Source organism: Peromyscus californicus, unplaced genomic scaffold, assembly GCF_007827085.1.
Source record: "Peromyscus californicus insignis strain IS unplaced genomic scaffold, ASM782708v3 Scaffold_18__1_contigs__length_77618521, whole genome shotgun sequence".
NCBI classification, from domain to species: Eukaryota; Metazoa; Chordata; class Mammalia; order Rodentia; family Cricetidae; genus Peromyscus; species Peromyscus californicus.
In genome coordinates this window covers 29052310-29076221 of record NW_026294480.1, presented here as the reverse complement: position 1 = coordinate 29076221, position 23912 = coordinate 29052310, and the positions used below count along the sequence as shown (strand labels likewise).

At 41.7% G+C, this 23912-nt stretch overlaps 1 long non-coding RNA gene across 1 annotated transcript in view; it reads right to left on the bottom strand.

Annotated features, from left to right (window-relative positions):
* Nucleotides 1–6221: 6221 nt before the first annotated feature.
* Nucleotides 6222–23912, bottom strand: part of LOC128113222 (uncharacterized) — a 30736-nt gene continuing 13045 nt past the window's right edge. Inside the window, exons 3-4 of the long non-coding RNA XR_008219380.1 lie at nucleotides 7564–7770; nucleotides 6222–6629 (exon numbers count right to left, since the gene is read on the bottom strand). This is a non-coding gene — a long non-coding RNA (uncharacterized LOC128113222). The remainder of the gene's footprint in view (nucleotides 6630–7563; nucleotides 7771–23912) is intronic.

Sequence of the window (23912 nt, the reverse complement as noted above, 5' to 3'; positions counted from 1 at the left end):
TTGCTGTAGGGGCACCCGGAGTAGTGAGAGCAAAGACCTTCCAGTGCTCCGAGAAGTAATTTGTCCCTTTGGACAATGCTGCAGAAGGGTAAACAAGAGATTCTCTTCCCCGGGGGAGTGGGATCGTTGAAACTGACCTGCCTTGCACACATTTGCCCAGAGTCTAACACTTATGCCATGACACTTTAAGAATAAAAGCTGAGAAAATCTATCCCAACATTATTTTGTCTCATCCTTTCTTATCCAGTCCCACACCATTCAACCTTTTTCATTGTCTTTTCACAATAATATCTCTCATCTAAGGGTCAGTGATGTTCACAGGAAAATAACAAGTAAATATTTTGGTTTGTCTCGGAGTCCAGTCTCTCTGACTTCTTTCAGGAGTGAGTCTGTCGCTGATACCTCCTCACCGATGGCTGTTCTCTCTGATCTTTTTGCTTACTGGGAAGGACCAAGCAGTTCACTAAGAAGCCTGCTGAGTTTCCTTCAAATAGTTAAGGATAAAATATGTTCTTGCCGTCTGGATCAAGTGCACAAACTGTTCTATTCACGAACTTGGTGGCCTTTCTGGTGGCTTCTGTCTATTTCAGACAGATACAAAACCACAGAGGCTGAGAGGAAGACATGACAGCCACAGAATGACCTGACCTGGATGGTAAGAGCCATGTGTAGAGACGCTGGAAATGCCCTGCTGGGACTCACACCAGCGCGCAGGGCAGAATTTCCAAGGATCCTGTCAAGCTTTCCTCCAAGCCCTGTCTTGTGGTTCCTTCCCACAGTCTCCAGCTCTCAGCTTCCCTGAGTGGAGAGGTATGAGAGAGAAATGGCAACAGGAGAGTAGTGAGAGTAATTAGATCTCTTAATTTCTTTAAATGAGTAGAAAGAGAATTTCTCTTCTTCACCTTTGCTCTTGTGAACACAGCCCCAAGATAGACCCAGGCTAGTGCACTGATCCTACTGCCCCCTCTGACCCATATAACCTTCCAAATCTAACAAGCTCTATGGACTGAAAGATTAAAGGGCTGATCACCCCCCTTTATAAGTATCTACTAGGTGGTGCTACACAGGGGGAATTTCTAGCACCTTCAAAGAGGTCTGGTGTAGGCTCCTGGGATATTGCCCAAGTCAGCCCTGCTAACCTTGGGATTCTATCTTTTTCTTTTAATCATGGCTTTATATGTGATTGATGTAAAGCTCCTACGGCTTAACATCTTTTTGATTTTATTATATTACAGAGACACAGTTTTTTTCTTTCTTTCTTTTTTTTTTCTTTTGCAAAATATTTCTCACTGATGTGGACAGGCCCCCAGCTGCCGTGTGCCAATGTGGATTTTACCAAAGGACCACTGCCAAGCCTCCTGGACATGGGTGGTTTTGTTGAGAGACTCACAAGCTCAAGTGTATACCAGAATAACAGAAGACAGAGTGTCACGGAGAAGGAAGGATTCTGAGATTTGAAGGCCCAGATGGTATTACACACCTATCATCTCAGCAAGTAGATAAAAAGAATTTCGATACAAGTTCGGGATCAGCAAATCACATGCTCATAGGGACACACACACACACACACACACACACACACACACACACACACACCACGCACGTGGATTCCAGGCCTTCCCCTCCTGATCTAATCTACAATCAGATCTCAAAGCTCTATGTTTTAACTTCAAATTCCAGTGATTGTGTTGGAAGTGGTCCCTGCCTGTTTTTTGAGAGAATGAGATAACTTTGCTTTCAGGGCTGGGCCCTTGGTATTGTAAAGCTCTTCCAGGAGTGCCCTGGGAATCAGCAGCTTCCGACAGGCCTGTGATCCATGCTTACTAACACAGAGAAATAATCACGGGGAATAAGCAAGGCCCACACAGTTCCTTCATCACGCTTCTGTGGAAGAAGAAATGCCAGGAGGACACTCCATTTCCTTCCTGCCTAAGACTCTTCTGGCAAGATAGGTACAGACTCCACAGCAAAGGGTCCTTGGTGTAAGATTATCTGTTTCCTTTGTATCCTGTAAGCTGTTTGATCATAGAAGCATGGAGAAAGAATGACTTGGTGAGGCAGAGGTAGGCAGACACTGTCTTCATAGGCTAATTGTGTGGAGGGTGTATAAAGTGTCCTGGGTGGCAGTGGGCCTTAAGGAGTTTACGTAGATGCTGCAGAGAACTGGAGATCAGTTCAAGGCAAAGAAATTGCCAAGGCTGCTGGAAATGAAGTGGGATCCGTGGTTTGGTGTTGAGTGCTTTACCGTGTGAGACCAGGGTAAAGGGGCTATGTTAATTCTCAGCTGATTTGTGTCTCTCACACTAAATGACGAAACCCAGGGTAAAGAGTCTTGGGCTTGGAATCAAGCCTATGTGCAAACACAAGATTCCTCACTTACTATGTGACTCTGGGAGTGTATTTTACCCTTTGTAGGTTAATGAGATGATCAAACAGACGGTTCATGTCAAGGACCTGGCACTGTATGGTGTTTGAAGTGAAATCTGATGGTTTATTTTAAAGGTGCCTCGAGCCAGCTTAGGCCCAGTTACAAATGGACAGAAAATGTTAGACTCTGCTAATGCCAGTTGGTCTAACCCTTCACTCCCCTAAACTCAGCTAAACTACCAACCCCGCCCACACTAGAAGTTTAGAATAGAATATTACTCACAGCCAAGCTTGTCTGAAAGGTCATCTGTTGGCTAAGCTTTAAGATAAACAGGGTATAAAATGCAGAGATGAAGTCCATATCTACATTTTTTTCTTTTTCTTTCTTTCTTTTTTTTTTTTTTTTTTTTTTGCTGTCACTGAGAAAAAAAGGTAAGTGTAATGGACAGAAAGATAAGATGGTGCCAAGTTGTACTCTCCTGACTACTAAACAAAGGGAGGAAGGGCCATGCTGTTACATTTTATAGAAGTTGCTCTCTGCCTACAGCTGCAAGGCTGCCATTCTTGGCCGATGACTGACTTTGCAAGGTCATAATATAAACTGCCTGCTACTCCTGGTCTCCCCTGTTCTTGTGATGAACTAAAAGTGTGTTTACTGTGACGGAAGGAACATTGTTTCTCATGATAGGAACTTGTGTGTATTTTCTGTTTCCTCTTTCGTCTGTGTTTAGTGACGTTTTAGGATCCAGGAAAAGAAGGATGAGTAAGACCTGTGTCTCCTCAGACGGTCATGGTTGGAGACAGCTAGACGGCACGGAGTCCGGAGTGTATACAGAGATGAACGCAGGAGTAAGGGCTGGCGCTCGCAGCTTTCCCTGGGAGATGATGCTTTCTATGAACTTGAACTCTTGATGCTGTCATTTGACTTCTTATGGACTGCGCTGGACTCTTTTCTCACTCAGAATAGCAAGTCATCTTTGCAAAATGTTAAGGGTTTAGGAGCAATCAGGCTACAAGTCAATTCCCCTTAGTTCGATTTTTCTTTGAACCCAATAACCCAGCAATCATTTGGGCATCTTTTGATCTAGGAGTGGGTGGCAGGGCATAGTACCTTAGACTGTAGAGTTAACAGGACAGTTCTTACCCACAGTTTGTCTGCAGAAACAGGCAGACATTGGTATATACAGGGACTCATAGAACTTCAATGTCCATTCCAACCAAAAATGTCTTCTCATTCTTCTACATTATTATTATGTCTACCTTGGGCAATAAAGCTTATTTTGGCCTGCATGGCATTCCCTTATCTAGTGATTCCGAGCACACAATAGACCTTTCTCTTTCATGCTCTAATTTTAAAACTTTATTCTCAGAATTGTAGAATGGTGATTTTCAAACTGTAAAGTTTAAAATCAAATATATACATATATAAGTATATATATTTTTTACATACATGTCCAACTATTATTAACTAATTTCTCAAGGCATTATATATATCACCGGCAAGACAAACATTAATGTTTAAAACATTTGTATATTAAATTATTTTGATAATTGCAATTTGGGGAGTCACTTCATTGTCACATGGTGTGGCATGTGTTTCTTTGCATTATCTTTGAAAAAGATATGATTAAAAGAGTCTCTGATGATGTATTTTTTCTCCAAAAGGAATTTTATATTTTTTTCTCCAAAAGGATTTTTGTATTTATTTACTTATTTATTTATTCATTCATTTATTTTTTTCATTTTTCTTTATTAAGAAATTTTCTACTCACTCTACATACCACCCACAGATCCCACCTCCTCCCTCCTCCCACCCCCCAGCCCTCTCTCCCAAGCCACCCCACATCCCCTAAATCAAGGTCTCCCATGGGGAGTCAGCAGAGCCCGGCACACTGAGCCTAGGCAGGTCCAAGCCCCTTCCCACTGCACCAAGGCTGCGCAAGGCATCACACCACAGGCACCAGATTCCCAGAAGCCTGCCCATGTACCAGGGATGGATCTCAGTCCCTCTGCCTGGGTGCCCCCCAAACAGTTTGAGGCAACTGTCTTCCTTATCCAGAGATTTTCTATTCATTCTACATATCAACCACAGATTCCCCTGCCTTCCCTCCTCCCACCCCCCAGTCTTCCCCCCCAACCCACCCCTCACTCCTACCTCCTCCAAGGCAAGGTCTCCCATGGGGAGTCGGCAGAGCCTAGCACATTCAGTTGAGGCAGGTCCAAGCCCCTCCTCCCTGCACCAAGGCTGTGCAAAGTGCTGATGTATTTTTGTATGCTTATTAGATTGCATTATTGCAAATAGTATCCTCACCCCACAGTCTTACGTGATACTCCATTTTGTGAGAGCCAGCTTAGTTAAAACTAGCTACTTCTAGGCCTTTTCTAAAGTTACTTCACAGAATGAATGCCTCAGGCACCCAAAGTGAAGGGAAGGCGGCTGTGTACCTCACTGCTCTGTGAACTTTCCTGCTTCATTTAGGACACTTCACACACCCCACCTTGTAACTAGAGTTTTTCTCTCCGGGTCCCGCCAAGTCCCGGCAGTCCCGTAGCCCACTTATAAAATAAACATACAGACGCTTATATTATTTAAACTGCTTGGCCATTAGCTCAGGCCTACCATTGTCTAGCTCTTACTCTTATACTCAGCCCATTTCTGTTCATCTATATGTCGCCATGTGTTCCATGGCTTTACCTGCTGCCTCTACATGATGCTGCCTGGACAGCACACTGGCGTCTCCTCCTCTCCACCTTCCTGTTCTCTCAATTTTCCTCTCTGCTAGTCCCACCTATACTTCCTGCCTGGCTACTGGCCAATCAGTGTTTTATTTATACAGAGCGATATCCACAGCACCACCTGTCCTATGAACCTGGCTGTCTGACATGCAAGCATAATGATCATAAAGTTCATCTGTAGGATATTGGTAGAACCCATTTTTCCCCTCTGGCAGCCAGAGAGTTCTCTACCCTGAGACTCCTTCTCTAGTAGAATTTCAGCAAACAATTAGAAATGTGAAGCACTGAAGTCTCATTCACTTTTCATTGTGAAAGTTCAGAAACTTCTACTTGGTATAACCATTAAAGACAAATTTCATAGCTTAGAAAATAGTTTTAGAGTCTGAACGCACTTTGTTGGGGGATGTGTAAGAGGGGAGTAAAGGAGGAAAAAAAGATGCATTTGCTCAACTCACTTTCAGAAGAAGAAAAAGAAAAAGAGAAGGGAAGAAAAGAAAAGAGAAGAGCTTTGTTCATCAATGATTGACATGAACCAGATGCTTTTTTTTAATTAAAATAAACATGATAGTCTTGCCATTTAGTCTATATATAAGAACTAAAAAAAAATCTATATTTCCACAAAAGAATGCTATTCTATATATTCTTTGATCCCTTTTTATCCTTTCTGGAACACATCTAAAACAAACATTTTAATCTTTTTACTATGAACTTTTTACTGTCCGGTTGAAAACCATGAATATCTTTTCAGATAACTTTTAAAAGCATAAATAACGTATGTTGAATTGTAAAGGAGATCTGTAATATTGAAGTATTCAAAAACATCTAATACACGATATATTAATAGATTTGTTCATTTACAAATGCATTAAATAATAAGATGTGGCCAAGTGGTGGTGACACATGCCTTTAATCCCAGCACTTGGGAGGCAGAGCCTGGTGGATCTCTGTGAGTTCGAGGCCAGCCTGGGCTACAGAGTGAGATCCAGGAAAGGTGCAAAGCTACACAGAGAAACCCTGTCTTGAAAAACCAAAAATAAAATAAAATAAAAATAAGATGTGGCAGCACTTCTATGAGAATTTCAAAGCATTGACAAATATAAACAAATGTAAATGTGATATTTGATAACTATAATATGATTTAATATCCCTAACTCTTACTGTTGACATCACCAGTTCTGCAATGACTAGTTGATTATATTTTTATAATAAAATAAAATACTGGATATAACATCCTATAGGAGTAGAGTTATAAAAAAATTTTCCACACTATTTCATTTATTCATGAATATCACTCAGGCCAGGAATCTTCTAGAATGAGGTTCCCAGAACATGCCATACTGTTTCTAACAGGCATCTTGCTTCCTCAGTACTGAACAAAGGGACTTTGAGGGAATGTAATAGTCTTCTGCCTTCCAGAAGGTGTCGGGCTTGTGTTCCTGAAGAATAAATTCTCTGGATCAAACAAAACTTAAGTGTCTTGCCTCCATTTCAAGAAGTCTGAGTCACCGAAATTTAGGTGGAAATGCCTCCAAAGAGAAATAAAGGATTCAAGGAAACAGACTTACAAGAGGTTAAGAAGGGGCCGTTCAAATAAAGAAATGCTATGGCCAAGAGTTGTCAGAAGAAATTAACTCGTTCTCCAGTCCCCCCAGTCTCAAACAGGATGAATGTCATCCTCACAGATCAGATGCCATGAAATTTCTGAAACTGCATCATGGATGACACGTGTGGGAAGGTGGAGGAGAATTTATCTTCTCATGTAAAGGGCAGGATTATGGACCAAAGAGACACTGGAAATATAGGTAATGAGTAAAGGCTTTTGATACAAAGCAGGGGTTTGACTATGGTTCTTTTATCTGGGTGGTATCCTCATAATTCGTCCAACTTTCCTGGAGATCAAAGAATTCATTGGAAAGCCTATGCATTGTAGATGTTTCCGATAGCTGTCACTGTTCTTATATGGACTGTATGAGATACCGACCTGTCTGAGTCATGTGCTTAATTTTTCGTTGGATTTTCTTTTATCAAAGATTATTCAAAAATAGATTGATTCTGTCTACAGTGAGTTACTTCTCTTTCCCTTTGCTTTTCAGATTATAACTTTGTATTGATCCTCATTTGAAAGTGATATTTTTAATAATCTTCATTGTTGTGAAGATTAATGGTTCCCCCCAACACATACACAGGATGAACAGCAAATGCAGTCATTAATAAAAGCTTGCTTTTGCTAATGGAATAAATCAGAAAGTGACATATGTCAAGTTCAAGGAGATTTATTAACTGCTGGTTGATTTTTCCATCCCTTTCCTCTTCTCTGCCTTAAAAGTAAAACATCTCAGATCAGAACTGCTCTTTACTGATTGAATTCTAAAGTGGCTCCTATTCCAAACATCTCTTACTGACTAAAATAATATACCCAGATAACAATTTTTGCTAAAATGTAAAACTAAAAATAGTTACCTTAAGAAAAGATTTAGGGATCAAGTGATGGCTCAGAGACGAAGAGAACTGACTGCTCTTTCAGAGGACCACTCTGGTTTAAATCCAGTTCTCACATGGTGGCTCACAACTGTCTATTACTCCAGTTTCAAGAGAGTCGATATCCCCTTCTGGTTTCCATGGACACTGAACACATGTGGTGCACAGACATGCATTCAGGCAAAACACCTATATACGTAAAAACAAATAAAGGAAGGAAGAAAGAAAGAAAAGATATGACTATCAAAAGATATGACATATCAAAAGAGATAAAACTAACTCTCTTATGCCAGTTCAGTGCTGATGTTCTAAGAAACAATGGAAGGTGACTGGGTAGACATGAAGAGGACTGTGGGGATGGTGTATTCAGTTTTTGCCCTAGATGGACAGATGGTTGTTCATGTTGTGGTTAACTCACATATGCTAGTTATGTATTTGTGTATTTTCTATGTGTAGCTAGAGTTGTCCTGGTCCTGCCTGGCCCACAGTCAGGACAAATCTCTCTCACCCACCAGTCCTGCAGCTGCTCAGACCCAACCAAGTAAACACATAGAGACTTATATTACTTAAACTGTTTGGCCTAATGGCTCAGGCTCCTTGCTAGCTGTTCTTATATCTTAAATTGACCCATTTCTATTAATCTATAAGTTGCCACGTGGCTCGTGGCTTACTGATATCTTAACATCTTCTCATGGTGGTGGCTGGCAGCGTCTCTGTGACTTAGCCTTCCACTTCCCAGAATTCTCCTCTCTCCTTGTCCCACCTATACTTCCTGTCTGGCTACTGGCCAATCAGTGTTTTATTTGTTAACCAATCAGAGCAACACATTTAACATACAGAACATCCCACAGCATCTATGTGCTCATGGTACTTCACAATAAAATATTTTAAACATGTGATAACCATAGCCATAGCCTCATTAAGACTCATAGAAGTTTGATGACCATTTGTTGTGTAGCAGAAAAACTCTATGTCATCTTTCTCAGTATTATTGGCTAGAAAGCAAACACATTCAATTTAGCACATTTTTAAAATAAACATCATACCGGGAGAAAATGACACTACCTATGTAATTATATAATGATATAATTATGTAGTATAATAATAATTACACATTACATAATTAAGTAGTCATGTAAATAATTAACAACAGCTATAATAAGTACTATGAAGTATAAGGTTCTGGGCATGTTTTTCTGTCAGGCTATTATCAGTTCACAGAAGGACAACAGTCTACTGTATTACAATCCCAGTCTTGAAGAAAAAAGACAGAATAACCAATTTATTAATAAAATTATTTGTAAGTAAATTAATAAATGAACAACTCCAGAGGCAAAGCCAGTTTTACCACAATAAGACTGTAAAAAAAAAAAAGAAAATCTTTATTCTTCCTTTGCCCTGACCATTGCCTCCATTGTCTCACAAGTCACCCAGTTTGGGTAGAATTCCTGACACTTTGGAGGGCCTTACTTTGATCTTCAAATCTCTTATAGCTCTCTTTTCACACAAACCATTTTAGTCAAAGCTTCAGGCTTTGCCCTCAACAATGACATATTTCTGTCCATAATCAACAGGAGTATGACCTTTAGAATTCTTTCTCAATCTGAACTCAGTTACCTCTTCACTTTTAGAGCATATCTGCAAGGCTGTGTAATTCTGTGACACAGATAGATGGACCTTGTGGGCTCTGGCGGCCCAAAGAAATGAAAGAACACAGAGGGAAATGGATTGTGCTACCCACCTCCCCAAGTCAGCGAAGTACATATTCCTCAAGCCTATCCCCTACCAAACAAGAACCTTAAAAAGAAAAACAACAATCAGACCAAAGATGCTAAATTAATGTGGTTGAGTCCATGACACTCTATGTGAAAGACTGCATTCCTAATTTCCTTTCAGCTAGCTATGCTCATGTGTTAAAACACTGGCCAGTGAGGTGAGAATAATTACACACGAAACATACAGACTACAATAAGAAAGCATCATGGTCCTCCTCACCCCATTTCATTTCTAACATCTGCCCATTGAGATGTGGGTATTATGGCAGAATAAGACAATACTCAATGGCTGGCAACATAACAAAAGAAGTCTGGGACCTTGACAGCTTGTCGAAGACTAGCTGCCTTACCAGTACTGGTTTTGATAAAGGAAAAAATTCTATTATTAGTCCTTGTTCTTTTCAGTCTTTGAAACACAAAGCCAAACCGTGTTTCAACTGGCACAGAGGTCATCTGACTTAGTGGTCCTCACCATTAGACAGGAGGTGTGGTTGTTTCCCAGGAAATATTTGGTAATGTGTGGAGACATTTTTGGTTGTTGTACATGAAGAGAATGTGGAATATACTGCACCTCTCTACCCAGGAACACTGCCAAACACCCAAAAGCCAAGGCAGCCTCCTTATAAGAAAAGAATTGTGCTGCCCCAAATACCAACATCTCTGAGGTTGGTAAGCCACTGAGGCAACCCTAAGATCTGAAGAGATTATCAGGCTGTGGTGACATACAGGTGATTGTGGCTAAGGCCATTGCTCAAGCTAGGCCATTGCTGTTGTTTTAACCATACTATTTTACTAGTTGCAAAAAGATCTACTTTATGTTTGATATTTAAGTCACTCTTCGTGTATCTAGAGTCCGCAGTGCTTCGTCACCAGACTTTTGCTGAACAGCTATTTAATATAAATCTCTAGGCTGGCTTCCAGTCTTAAATCTAGTTGAAGAACTCAAGCATATATGACAAGGGAAGACAAGGAGTGTAATGGAGCAAAGGGCAGTGCCTAGAGGAATGTTGCTGCAGATGTCAAGAGGAAGGAGACGTTAGAGGGCTCTGAGGGGAAGAATATTGGCCACAGAACTGGGTTTTTAGGTAAGGGACTTCAGCTTTGACTGTAATATGAACATCAAAACCTTTACCTGGGCCATATGAATTACTAAGCATGTCCCCTAGGCACAAGTTCCTCCCCTAGGTGTTTGTAATGGACATTTGCTAGGCTAAACTGCTCTACATCACTTTGTTCTTTTGTCATAGGGGTAGCAACCTGCTTTGTCTTTGCAAAGCATCTCTTCCTAGTGGTTGACCATATTGGGAATTGCAGTCTCACCTTTTATTATATATATTCTCTACTTGTTTTTTGAGATCCTTTCTCTGTCTACCTGGTCTATGTAGATGAGATATGGTGTCCCATACCCTCTGGCTTTCACTTGGATTCAGCTATTGGGTCAGTGATTGGAGAAACAGAATCAGTTAGGAATATTTCTCAAGGGTGACTGCTCTGTTGTTTGGGAGACAGTTGGCTGTGTTCTACTGAAAGGCGTGGCTTCTATCAAGAGGGCTTTCTGTTTGGCTACCTCTTGTCTTTCTAGGAATCACTTGTATCACTGGCCCTTCTGAATTCCTGTTCTTGTTGGTCTTAGTGCTCCGTGGTTGGCTTCCTTGATCTCCACCAGACCATTGTATGTGCTCTCATTATTGTACCCTCTTAAAATTCTTCAGCTGAGTGCATGCTATCTGTTTAATGCTGTGAATTTGATGGATCCTAAAGCCTATCCACAACCACAAAAGTGAGTTGACATCCTAGTATTTTGTGGACTTGGTGTAAGAGTTGCTTCATAGACTGGGTGTCTGGTGCAAAACAGAAGTATTTGAGCCCTTCCCTGGGGTTTTGAGGAAGAAAATAGATGCTGTGGAACAATCTTTTTGTACACTGAGAATATTTATTGCTCTCATTGTTAATAAAGAGCTGACTGGCCAATAGCTAGGCAGGATTTTTATGCAGAGAGAACTCTGAGAAGAAGAAAGGTGGAGTCAGGAGACACTTCCTCCTGGCACTGAGAGAAACAAGATGAACATGCCATGCTGAAAAAAGGTACTGCCATATGGTAGAGCATAGATAAGAAATATGGGTTATTTTAAGTTGTAAGAGCTAGTTAGTAACAAGCCTAAGCTATTGGCCAAGCATTTACAATTTATATTAAGTCTCTGTGTGGTTACTGGGGAGCCAGCAGTCCTGATGAAAAACTCTATCTACAAGCAGATGTAGAATCACTTCCTTCCAGGTCATTAACTTGTTCTGTCAATGCCAGTTGCCCTCCCACAGAGAGAAAGCCCAAGTTTATTGGGATAGGACAAAAGATGAAATCAGTCTAGACTGAAGCAGAGATAGAGACCTGAGAACATCATTTGAATCTCTGGTCTGGTCACTTGTAGACTTTGTAGTTGAGTGGATCAATAAGGTTTGCTCAGTTTGGTTTTCTTCTAAATATTTGGGATAAACTTAATTTTAGAAAGTGAGTCTGTAATGGGAGGGATTTGAGGTACCTTGGAGGTGGTGATGGTGGTGGTGGGTGTTCCCTTGTTTGGTAAGAGATCTGGGAAGGTCTTGAAAAGACAAATTGTGCATTCATTTGCAATTCCAGATCACAGTTATGTTAACCTTCATTGCTGGAGGCAAAATGGAAGAAATCTATGTACCACAGAAAAGTGGTTTTGGTTTTTCGAAACAGGGTTTCTCTGTGTAGCTTTGCGCCTTTCCTGGAACTCACTTGGTAGCCCAGGCTGGCTTCGAACTCACAGAGATCCGCCTGCCTCTGCCTCCCGAGTGCTGGGATTAAAGGCGTGCGCCACCACCGCCCGGCTAACAATTCAACTTTTAAGGGGATGCTTCATTGCCAAACCACAACAGCAATCATTTCTTATAACACAACTAAGCATCCTGACCAGATATGGAGGCAAGCTGGTGATGGCTTCAGACAGAATCTGGAATGTTCGCTCAAGACCATGCAGATTACACTGGCTGCCATGTGCTTCTGCTCTGGAACTGTCCTGGATGTGCTACAAGGATGGCCCTGGAACTACCTCCTCCCATCTACTCAACTTCAGGGAGCCCCATTAGTAAAGTAACACAGAAAGGTCTAGATGATTCATAGCTGCCCATGGAAAAATAGTAGAAAAATATGACACTTCACAAAATCTCCAAAGACCAACCAAGATGGCAGCCCCAGCAGAGCAAGAATTCATCATCTGGATTCTATTCTTGTGCCATTCTCCTCCCTTTGGAAAAACTTCCTTTTTTACAGTTTTGTCTCAAACTGGTGCTTCCATTAGTCCTTGAACAGACTGTTGCAATCCCTAGATGCATAGCTCTCCTATTCTCTGTGATAAGCACACAAATGTGATTCGGTGGTGACCCTCTCAGAGTCTGCAATGTCCTAGGGGAAAAGGCAGACACACAGTGAGGCATGTCAACTCATTTTGTCCATGTTTGCACAGAAATATGCAACGTTAGTTTTAGTGAGGCTGGTTCACAAATAGAACTTAAAATGCCATATTGGTATTTTCATTTCCTAAACATGATAACTTAAGGAAGAGGGGTCCCTCAGTTACTTACTTTGAAGGCCATTACTGTAGCGTGTAGCCACGTCTATTATGTGACTGACTACAAGATCTTAGACTAAAGCCATGTTTTCTAATTAGTTCTGCAACTCCTCAGTTCCTTCATCACAATAAAATGAGGGGGTTAGCTCAAGTGCTGCTTTGGGGTCCCTAAGGCTTTGAACTTCTTTCTAATTACCTGCATTAATATTTATTTTGTTTACGTAAGTCAATATATTTGTTAGACTTTTCTAAACAGCTCTTTCCTTAGCAATTATCATTAGTATTGCTTTTGCAATGGAATATTAATAGGTCAGATAGAGGAATGGGGCCATGCACAGTAGGACACAGATTATACAATAAACAAGCCAGGAGAAGGCTTCCTGGTGACTCCAGAGAACCCTGGAAGATTGTAGGAAGTTGTAGGAAAACAACATGAGGCAGCATTACAAAGGAATGGTGAAGGGACATCACACACACACACACACACACACACACACACACACACACACACACTCCTTGCAATCACAGAGAGAGCACTCCTCGCCCAGCCGCTGTATCACCCCTTCCACACCAAAGCAAAGAGTGGAAATTTCCAGCAGTCTGAAGTCAGTTTCTACTTGTTAACTCCCTGCCTCCTGAACATGAGCAAGGCTTTATGGTAGCTGCAGTCTGCCTATGAACTTTGCCTTAGGAACCATAAATTTTCCACATCTTTCTGTTTCTGAGTGCTCCCTCTGCTTGTTTTGAGTTGAAAAACTTCCTCTTCTAATAATTAAGCTTTATTGCTATTGAGATTATAATGAGATAACTGGACAGCTTTTTAAAGTTGCATTTTAAGAACACCAACGTACAGTTGTATTAAATAGCAAGCCAGAGCATGTGTCCCTTGATGCTTAGTATCTGCGTCCACTTAGAAGAAAGAGTATTTTCTGAACTGGCAAAGAGACTAGATAAAACTGTCAACATCATTATTCAGTCTGATTACCTGGTAAGGCTCTAGGGCTCATGAAGGTTTCATTAGTGGCTTTTGAATTTCCCTACTTTCAAACAGATAGCAGCTCAGGAGTAGGAATGCTCTGAACTTTGATTCAAAGAGTTCCTGGTTTGGGCCCTTAGTGTCAAAGTTTTGTAACCACACAGGTGACAGCAACAGCCACCACCCCAATAAAAACTAGAGGAGATGACAGCACTTTATTGAGTTCTCTGTAAGGTACAAGGTATTATCTTCAGCCTTGCTTTACATTTGAGAAAATGGAGTTTAGAAGGGTCAATGGCTTGCTTGAGATCTAAGGATTACAAGATCAGCTCTTGGATTTGAGTCCAGGTCACATAAAGGCCAAAAATGGACTTCTTTCTTTCTTTTGCTTTCTTACTTTCTTTCTCTCTCCCTTCCTTTCTTTCTTTCTTTCTTTTTTCTTCCTTTCTTTTTCTTTTTTCAATGTGTGTTTGTCCTTGTAAATTATGTATGTGAATATGATGTACATGTGTATGTGTATATGTATGCATTGTCCATAGAGGCTAAAAGAACGTGCTGGATACCCTAGAGCTGGAGTTACATAGGTGCTGGGAACCAAACTTTTGTCCTCTGGAAGAACAATAAATGATTTTAACCACTGAGCCATCTCTCCACTCCCTAAAATGGAGTTCTTAACCACTACATTGTCCATATGGAAAGCTTGTTATTGGGGTTTGGGGTACTTACTAAAAGAATTTTTTCTATCACTTCTCCTCTCCCCCAACACCCCAAATCACCCAGTTTCACTAAGGATAAAGATTACACCAAATAATCGATCCTGTCGTCGAATTATTTCTTGAGATCCCACTTTATGCTTGGCTCTCTGCTAAGTTATGGGAAGAACTTCAGAGATAAATAACCAAGCTCACCAATGGCTTTACAGTCTTATGGAAAGGTAAATGTATTTACAACCAGAGCCAGAAGACAACCTTAGGCAGAGTGTGATAGCGTTATAGAAGTGTTAAGTGGCCAGGTGAGGAAGAAATCCATTCAAATAGGAGATCTGAGCTGTTTCAGGGAATTCTTGAATTAGACTTTAAGGGGAGGCCAGGAATTTAAAATCAGGCCACATACAGAGAACAAGAAACAGCAGGAACAAAAACAGCTTGGACACAGCTGGAATCCTGAGCTTACAAGGAACACGTGCTTCTCCAGGGTGACCTCCCAACATGCTATGGGGTACCCTCAAAACTACAGGGCTCAGTGTAGTTCCCTTTTCCCATCCAAAGTCACAGTTGTCTAGAAAGTCTACCTTGTGGTGGGAAAAATCTTAGAGTAAATGTAGGTGACAAATTGCCCTGTTCCCAGCATATCACAGGCTGACCTATATCACAGGAAGCACCTGCTGTGTTATGCTGTGTAGCGTAACTCCTTGTATGTTCCATTGGTGGCTATTCTGATTATTTGGGCTTCTATCCAGGCTCATAGAAATTCAGGTGATATTCATTTTTAGGTACTTTAAAAGGGGGAATCCCTTTTAAAGGGCTCTCAATATCCTGAAGTCCTGTGGATAAATTGAACTGTGTGTTGTCTGCTGTATACAACAACAAACTGCAAAGTTAGTTAATTGCTTCAAAGACTGCATATGGATAATTCCATTATTTTACAAATAATCCCTCCTGTTATGTTTATGGAGTCTTAAACTGAATATCTGCTTTGGGAGGAAAAAATAGAAGCTGTTTTTGATGTCATGTGCCTTTAATAACCCTGCAATGATTCACAAGAGCCTAAATCAGTGGTGACCTAGTGGAGTGTGGGGATGAGCTGGTGGGTGGAGCAGGAACTGTGGAGAAGGTAGCAAGCTTACCTTTTAAGTTTGTTAATTTTGGATTCATGTGAGTGTTAGACATCTTTGAAAAATAAACAAAGAAATAACAACAACAGCCAAAAAAACCCTACCTTCAAATGACTCCCTCTCTACTTTTGAAAAGACATAGACATTTCTGGAAGGATGGCAGTTAGGAAATATATCTTCCCTTGCAATACATCCTGCAGGGAGGAACGGGATGTGGCCAGCGAGCAGGGAACAGATGGGAGGGCACCTTCTATTCATTCACCCGTTGAATCCTTTTATGTCTGTGCCCTGTACATGTATTATATGCTTATGAATAAATGCCTGTAATAATAGCAATAATTCTGAACAAGAATGACCGCTCTGACAGCTGAAGGGACAGAGGGACCGACCAAAACTGCACCCAAACCCTTAGCAAAACCTGTTCCTCATCACACTGGGAATATCTCTCTGGTTTAAAGACTGTTTTCCCCACTTGACTGCTGTTCAGAACCCTATAATTTGACCTTAACTTGTTACAAAAATGCTTTCTTTTCTGTTTGTCTAGGAAGGGCCACATAGTAACCATTGATAAGCATTTACAACCTAACGAACAGGTAAATGCTGCAATGGAAATATTTGAAGGGAAGCAGATATATCAAAGAACACAACACCCACACCTTACCTCTCCCCAATTACTAAATCTGTGGTGTGTTTAAAGGAGAAGAAAGAGTCTCAGGAAAAGGTTTTGTTTTTTTGCATCTTTGTTTTTCACGTTTGGCCCCCATCCCTATGAGATCATATGCATTTCAGAACAAAGTTTAGAGCGGGAAGGAAAAAGGGCAAAGGTCACTGTGTCCCTCAGATGGGAAGGGGACCAAGAGAAGAAACAAAGTGTGAGTGAGAGATTCACCTTGACAGATCAATTGTACTGTTCCGAGAATGGCAGCAAAAACAGGGCATGCCAACTCTTTGGGCAACAGAGCTGAAAAAGCCTGTCTGCTGTGGGGCACTACTGGGTGAAAGCCAGCCCTGTTTACTGGCAGGTGGCGGATGCAGTGGAAGAGGAGAGCGGACCCAGGGTGTCTCCTGTAAACAAGCCTTGCAGATAATGTTTTCTGGAGAATTCCTCAGCACAAAGGAGTCCCTCCAGTGGTAAGACATCTGTGACATAAGGGGCTCTTTTTCGGAATCCTCAAATAGTACTACGAAACTAACCCCAATTTGACAATGTTAGAGACACTATGGGTGTAGTCAGAAGTGGCCAAGTCTCCAGAGACTCCTGCGGAGTAATGTACTGTGGCGGAGTGAGTTGAAAAGATGGCTGAATACTGAAGCTGTTACCATCTCACCATTTTCTAGAATCTTCCATGGCCACCTAACCCTCTTGGGTCCCCATCCCCACCTGCTTCCTATCCCATGCCAGAGGCACATAGGTCCTGAGTACAACGAATTATGTGGCATCCTCCAAATCTCTGCTATTCCTTCTTGAGACCCACTATACATGTGTATAGGGAGGGCAGGAGACCGCAGATCTCGTCTTTCAGATAGTGTTATGAACAGCAGAGGCAATTTTCCTTGTAACTGCCTAAGACTGTTGCTCTCGGACACCAGCCTGAGACCTGGGGGCTCAGGAGTGCCTGGGACAACGTTTCCTTGCTTGTTCGTTTCTCCAGAGCCTGTGGCCATAATCAGGGGTGTCGGGTGATTTTAGCACTGGAAAGATCATCTCACTCTCTGGGAACAAATCCTCAGCTGGTAGGGAGGCTAGGACGGCTCAGTCATAACCCCCTGCTCCATCATTTAGACTCTTGTTCTAAGCATTTGGGGGAGAAAACATTTCTATCCGGCCCTCTTGTAAAATTTCATTTTATTAGTATAAGCTTCCAAGCTTTTGCTCTTGGATTCCTACCTTGGGGACTTTGACCCGTCACAGGCCCCTTTAAGGTGGGAGACATAAGTTTCTGATACACTGTCTGTCCCCAACATGATTAGCTCAAGACTTAGTCAGGTTGAGGTTACTCCTGGAAGCATGATGTAGCTGTGTCAGTAAATCCAGTTGCAGGGAAGCTGTTTAGGGAAAAAACAGAGTAAGCCACACAAAAGATGACATGGTGGCTCATGGGGACTCCAACTGCACTTCTGGAAAAATTTTCCCAGGTTATGTCCTATCAGAGGGTGGGGCCTTGGCTCCTTCACATTTCAAGTACAAATTTCATTCATTTATCCATAAATATATCCATTAACTCATCTAGTAAATACTTTCTGGGTGCCTGTAAATTATCAGGCACTGTAGTAGATGTTAGAGAAACACAGTGAATAAAATGCACACCTCCAGCTCGAGCATCTGTGAAGTCTAAATTCTTTAGGAAATCTTGGTTAAAAGATGAAGGGGGTCTGGGGTTAATATGGGAAGAAGAAGCTTTGTGGCATTTGCTATCATTTTGCATCCTCTGACTGACCCTGTAAAAATAACATGCATCATGTTGGAGGAGATGGAGGGCTACTTCCTATCTAGACTCAAGTGGAAAGTTACTGGTATGCTCAGAAATGAGCTTACATAATTATGAGCTGAGCTCAGACGAACTGTAGTCGTTAATTTCTAGAATTTCCTCGGGCTGTGAGTAAACTGCCGTTTGACCCAGGTTAAATATGATGCCTCCTTAAGTGGAAAAATACACAGATGGTGGAAATTTTATGTTATTTACCAACAGGAAACTGAGACCTCCTACACGACTTTCTGACTAGAAGGTTGCTCAGTCTACCATTTTCCCAATAGGTCCTAGCAGAATGACTTTAGGCTTATAGTGCATAGCTTATTATTTAGAGTTCAGTCAGTCAAAACACAGGTCTGAATTCTAACTCGAGTCCTCACCAGCTGATGAAAAATTAAGACGTTCTGGGCATCATTGAATCTCAGTCCTATCAACAAATGGAGGTAATAATACCTCTCATGCAGGACTGGAAGATTTAAAAATATATTATGCAAAGGATGTTCAGCTTGGCGCAGGGTTAGCGCTCAGAACATGTTAACTGTGGGGGCAATAAGGCGGGAGTGGGATGGAGAGTGAGGATTTTTTTCTCAGGGATTTCTGGGCTGGAGTTACTTTACCTCTGCTTGACATCCTTGTATCGCTTCTGTCCACACAGCTATTGCAACCTGTCTTTTGCCTCACTTTTTCCCAGCTACTTGCAAGGTGTTTGAGAACATGGAGATCTTCAATTATTTAACCAGAGAGCTGCCCACTGGTAGAGTGTCCGTAGCTGAGGATGGGCTGTGGGTGGGCACTTCTTGAGGGTCTGTAAAATGAGCAGATCTGGAACTTCACGGGATGAATCTGCTGGGTGAGGCTAGTTGAAGGTTGTTCATGGAAGGTATCTCTAGCTAATGCTGTCTTCTCTTCAGCATAAGTCACTGTCCTGACCTCATCTGATGCAGGTGGGATTCAAACCAGTCAAAAGCACCCAGCAGGGTACAGGGGAGGAAGCAGGAGCTCAGTTGCTTCATCCTTCGTTGTGGCCCTGCTCTGGTGACATGCTACCCTAAGCCAGAGGAATAATGCTGTTGATGAGCTCAGACTCATGGCAGAGGGTGGGCAGTAGAGTCACTTTTTTTTGTAAGTGTGGCCAGAAGGCACTGCTCCCATGTAGTCACCCACTGCCCCTGGCTCTTACACTCTTTCTATGTCCTTATCAGCATAATCCCTGAACCTTGGGAGGAAAAGCATGAGATACACATGTTCTATTTAGATCTGAAATTTTACTTCCTTAACAAGTATTTTTCCAAGCCACAGCCCCTGAGACAATATATGCAGGTCCGGGAAAACTTGCAGCAAAACCTCTATGTTGTACTAAGACTCTCTACTACCATTCTTTACACTGTTGTTTTTTATTATCGCTGATGCCATTTCATCCCTCAGATATGAATTCACAGTGGTTGCAACAGCATGCACACCATCTGTGAAAGCCTAAGCTAAACCAAATCCTAGCATGGAGGAAGGGGTTGGTTCCCATAACCATAAAGATACCAGCAATCGAGAGCTGCTGGGAGAGAGAGACAGTTTTCTCAAAGAGTAGCTCCTGATAAGTCAATCACTCTCCAGTGGAAGGTCACTCATTCAAAAATATTTGGGTGGCATAAACTGATCTTGAGAGATTTTAAAAAATGATACTGAGTTAGTAGGTAGGGAAGAGGGATGAGATCTGGGAAGAGTTGGAGGAAGGGGTAAATATGATTAAAGCACAGTGTGCATAACTCTGAAAGGATTAATACGAAATTTAAAATACTTGTTAGCTATAAGGTATGTAATAATTGAGCACAAATGTGGTCCCCTCTTGGCCTGGGAGAAAGGTTTAGGAATCATAGTAGCTGTCAATCATTAAAAAGTATAATAATAGTAGGGAAAGTACACTATAGAAGAACTAAAGTCAAACATCTAGCACAACCCAAATTGAAGAGTAAGCCAGAATGAATGCTGAAAGAAAACAGCACGCTTGGTCAGCGTAGGCAGGGAGTAAAGTATTTAGATAAATTAATTAATTTAACTTAATCAAACAGGCCACTGATTTGACAGGGATTGGGTGAAATAGCACAAGTAGAACTCAGATTTCCAGAGACTCTGGAATGACAAAGGAAGTGAGGAGATGTAGATAGACTAGCATTTCATATGCAGGACCCCTCAGATGATGATCTATGTGGATGTTGTACATAGCCCTTATTTCTGAAGAACTCGCCTTGCTGAAATGCACATGTTTCTTCTTAACTGACCTAACTTGGCATGGGGGGTGGTGAGAAATAATCAAATCTGGACCTTGAATTTGAGGAAGTATCCACATAACAAAGCATCCCTGCCTAGATTCTTTGACTACTAAATGCATTGTACTGCCCTTTGTGAATAAGGTTTTTGAAAACTTTGCCTATTGAAGTCCTTGCCCACAGGAATGAATTGGCATTGAGTCCTTTGCAAGGTAAGCTTGGAGCCTACTCAGACTTGGAGCCCTGTGAAGACCTATAGTGGTAGGGAAAGAAGCCGGACACTGAGTCTTGTGAAGCATCAACCACAGAGGCAGGAAAGGGTCTCTTGATCTGCCCTGTAGAGACATGTGTTGCTCTTGGGGTAAATGGAGAAGATAATTAGTATACTTCAGTTCTACAACATGGTCAGAGGCTCTGCATAAACAGAGAAACACCCTGGTGATGTTGGAAGGCAGGTCTTGCCTCCTGTTAAGTAATCACAGCTTCAAAGTTGTTTATGCAGATCAGCCATTAAAATGCCAAGAAAAATATTTCCTTGATCATTTGTTCTATTTCACAGAGCCAAGAGTCCTAGGCTATCACAACATCTTAGTGTTTTCAAACTCTTTGTTAGTACTTAGTCTTTTTCTGTGATTTAACACAATCACTGTCCTCGTGTGTGTGTGTGTGTGTGTGTGTGTGTGTGTGTGTGTGTGTGTGTGTGTGTGTGTGGTGTGTGAATGAGAGTGTGGCTGAACATATGAACATACAGGGTAGCTTTTAAAAGCAGCCCAACTGACTCTAGTTGCTGTCCGAGACAAGATTCTATTTATGGTTATCTCCATTTTACTAAATAAGACCTCCCATTTATAGTAAAATCCCCTTTGAACTAATAATTAGGAGAAACAGTGATGTTGTTTAATCAATTACTTCTTGGCACTCCTTTTATCAGAAGTTAACATCAATTTTCCTTTCCTCCTGGTCCCGGGCTGACCTCGAGTCTCTCTTTGATCAATAAATACAGTAAAAGTTATACTGTGCTAGTCATAGGCTTAGGCTTTAAGGATGTCAGCATCTTCTGTCTTTGTTCCCTCATAGGATTTAGCCACTTTATAAAGTGGTCCAGATGCCTTGCTGTGGAGACCACAGGGAAAATGATATGTAAGATGCTCCAGACATCTTAAAGAGTGGTGTGTGTGTGTGTGTGTGTGTGTGTGTGTGTGTGTGTGTGTGTGTGTGTGTGTAAGGAAGCTCATATTGGCTGTGAGGAATAAAACTAAGGCATCATAGCCAACAGTCCTGGATTAGCCTCTAGTAAATGCAAACTCATGACTGACCCAGGCAGACTGCAGAATTGTCAGAAACAACACAGTTTTCACTTAAGCCAATGAGCTTTAGAGATGTTTGTTACATAACAAATGTAACTGAAATAGAAAATGAAAGTGTAGACCATGTGCAGCTAGCTTTGGATAAGTTTGTCTGAGGCCTTGAGAGTGACAGAGACTGATCATCATGGAAGCTGAGAAAGTAATGAGGACTTGCTATTAGAAGTCAGAGGAGGCAAAATTCCTACTCTGCAATGCTGAGTTCTTTGACCACACTGTTGACTATGGCAACTTATTAGCGCATGTATAGATCTGGCTAAGGAAATGTTCGGTGGAAACACTCAAAGTGAAACTTGGCTTCTTTGAGTGGCTCTTGCTAAAGGAGGGGAGGACAGAAGCCAGCTGCAGGAGAAAATTCCTCCTTTTAGAAACAGAATAAAGAGGAAAGGTTTCAACCCATGGATTCACTGGATCCACTAGATAGAAACAAGGCTACGTTTATTTAAGGAGGCAAAGGGACTGGTCGCCAAGCAAAGGCCACACTCAGAGTTCCCCATAAAGATCAACATTGGTTTGTGGTATATACCCCTTTGTTAAAACTTCACAGGTCACCGGGCGGTGGTGGCGCACGCCTTTAATCCCAGCACTCGGGAGGCAGAGACAGGCGGATCTCTGTGAGTTCGAGGCCAGCCTGGGATACCAAGTGAGTTCCAGGAGAGGCGCAAAGCTACACAGAGAAACCCTGTCTCGAAAAACCAAAAAAAACCCCAAAAAACAAAAAAACAAACAAACAAAAAAACCCTCAGAGGTCTTAAGAATGTTAGATTCAAAAACTTCAAAACATTTCTCCACAGTACCCTGACGTGCAGTTTTTTTGTTTTTGTTCTTTTTTTTTTTTTTGGTTTTTCGAGACAGGGTTTCTCTGTGTAGCTTTGCGCCTTTCTTGGAACTCGCTTTGGAGAGCAGGCTGGCCTCGAACTCACAGAGATCCGCCTGGCTCGGCCTCCCGAGTGCTGGGATTAAAGGCGTGCGCCACCACCGACCGGCTTCGCATGCAGTTTTTTAAAAAGACAGTTGTATCGAGGGTATTTATGCCTATGATTTCCACTTAATGAAGTGAATTAAGAACTTAATGTGAAAAAAACATGCAAAAGAGAAGTTTTAACAAGAGCACCACTATCCCGGACTGAAAGAGATAGCAAAGGGAAACATAGAGATGGCTCAGCAGTTAAGAATATTTGTCATTCTTGTAGTGAACCCAAGTTCAGTTCCCAGTACTCACATGGTGGTTCACAACCTGTGTAATTCTGGTTCCAGGGGATCTGTCACCCTCTTCTGACCTCAGGTACTAGGCACACAGGTGGCACATACACATAGGCAGACACACACATAATAATAAAATAAATGAACCTTTTTTAAAAGTGTGAGCAAGACATAGTGTAGCAGTACAAGATAAAACAGAACTTTACATAAGCAACAACCAGGCAAGTACATCTACTCAGCTACAGAAGCAGAAAAGTGGGCCCTGTTTTATGGAAGAGGAGGGGGGTTTTCTTTGTGAGGGGTGTTTTGGTGATGGGTGAGTGAGCCTAAAAACAAGATAAAGAGGGTAGAAACAAGGGGCTGGAGAGATAACTCAGCAGTTAAGAGCACACACTGTTCTTCCAGAGGACTCGGGTTCAATTCCCAGCACCCACATGACAGCCCACAACTGTCTGTAACTCCAGTTCTAGGGGATTCAATACCCCCACACAGATAAATATGCAGGCAATACACCAATGCACATGAAATAAAAATAAATTTAAAAAAGAGGGTAGAAACAAAAGCCACTGAGAACAACATAAACACGAGCCAAAGAGTGAAATGGGAGTGAAGAAATTGGCTCTAATCTAGAAATACCAGCATCACAGCATTAGCATTACATCCTTTGTCCAAGTAGATTTAAAAATTACTATGGACCAGTGACTGTTCTGGACTGCTCTTCCATCACTTTGTGAATGTGAATGTGTACTACTGTTCATTTTCACTTGTGCCTTCGTCCTGTGCTGAACTTTGGGAAGGTACATAGCTTGCCTTTTTAGTTCAGAAGTCGGTTGGTGACTCATGCATAGTGACTA